Raw genomic sequence first — 2,084 nt, forward strand, 5'->3', positions numbered from 1 at the left:
TAGAGAATAATATGGTAGATACATTGAAAGTGGACAAGCGACTAGTCCATTTGGTTTCTTCAAGAGAATGGGATTGTTGCCCAATACAGTTTGCCTAGTTCTCCGGACTAGAATGGAGTAGCTGAGAGGAAAAATCAAACATTATTGGATATGGTGCGAAGCATGCTTGCTAATTCCAAGCTTCCTCACTCATTATGGATTGAAGCTCTTAAGACAATTGCGTACATATTAAGTCGAGTTCTAACTAAGGCTATCCCAAAGACACCTTTTGAGTTAATCAAGGGCTAAAAACCGAGTTTGCGACATGTACGCTTATGGGGATATCCATCTGATATAAGAGTCTACAATCCACAAGAAAAGAAGTTAGACCCAAGGACCATAAGCAGGTATTATTTTAGATATGCCGAAAGGTCTAAGGAATACAAATTTTATTGTCCATCTCATAGCATTAGGTTTGTGGAATCAATAAATGCAAAATTTCTTGAGAATGACTTGATTAGTGGGAGCGATCAATCCCAGGACATTTGTCCTGAGAAAGATCATTTAGATGCTCAGTGTGCCACTTCAAGCAATGGACTGATTATTGTTGTTAACAATACACCTCGAGTACAAATGCATAATTAACGATCAATCTGCGAAGATCTACAAGCCTGATCCAGTAGATGCTGAAGTTCAACAAATGCCTGAAACTATTGAACAGCTTGCTGAACAAAATGATCATGTTCCTCCGGAGAATATTGATGCAGCATAAAGAAGATCTACTAGAGTAAGGAAGTCGACGATTCCCAGTGACTGCGTTGTGTATCTACAAGAATCTGGCTACAATTTTGGAGTTGAGATTGATCTTGAAACGTTTTCATAGGCCATAAGTTCTAAGGATTCGAACTTATGGTAAAATGCCATGAAAGATGAGATAGATTTGATAGCATCTAACAAAGTTTGGGATCTCGTCAAGTTGCCTGATGGTGTAAAAGCCATTGGATGTAAATGGGTTTTCAAAACAAAGAAAGACTCACTAGGCAACATTGAGAGATATAAAGCAAGACTCGTTGCCAAAGAATTCATTCAAATGGAAGGAATCGATTACATAGAGACATTCTCTCCTGTTACTAAGAAGGATTCCCTTCAAGTAATTATGGCATTGGTTGCCCATTTTGGTTTAGACTTGCACCAAATGGATATGAAAACGGCGTTCCTTAATGGTGATCTAGAGAAAGAGCTTTACATGAAACAACCTGAAGGATTCTCCTCTAGTGGTGGTGAACACCTAGTCTATAAGCTTAATAAATCCATATATGAATTAAAACAAGCTTTCCATCAATGTTATTTGAAATTCCATAACGTCATCACTTCGTTTGGTTTTGAAAAGAACATCATGGATCATTGTACATATCAGAAGGTTAGTGGGAGTAAGATTTGTTTCCTTGTTCTATATGTGGATGATAATTTACTTGAAACCAATGATAAGGGTTTGCTACATGAGGTGAAACAATTTCTCTCAAAGAACTTTGATATGAAGGATATGGGTGACGTCTTAAGTCATTGGCAGTAAGATCCATAGAGAAAGATCTCGAGGCATTTTAGATTTGTCTCAAGAGACCTATATTAACAAATATTTAGAGAGATTTCGGATGAAGGACTATTCGCCAAGTGTAGCATCCATTGTGAAGGGTAACAGGTTTAGCCTAATTCAATGTCCCAAAAATGAGCTCGAGGAGGAACAGATGAAAAACATTCCATATGCTTCGGCCATTGGAAGCCTAATTTATGCTCAGGTCTAGTACCTATACTAGACCTGACATTGCATTTACTGTTGGAATGCTAGGAAGATATCAGAATAATCCAGGCATGGATCACTGGCTAGCTTCAAAGAAAGTGATGAGGTACCTTTAGGGGACCAAAGATTACATACTTATGTACAGACGGACTAATAATCTGGAAGTGGTTGGCTACTCGAATGTAGACTTTGCTAGCTATGTTGATTCACGAAAATCAACATCTGGTTACATTTTCATGCTTGCTGGCAGAGCTATATCTTGGAGGATGTGAAGCAGACCTTGACTGCTACTTCCACTATGGAGGCT

Source organism: Olea europaea, chromosome 18, assembly GCF_002742605.1.
Source record: "Olea europaea var. sylvestris chromosome 18, O_europaea_v1, whole genome shotgun sequence".
NCBI lineage: Eukaryota > Viridiplantae > Streptophyta > Magnoliopsida > Lamiales > Oleaceae > Olea > Olea europaea.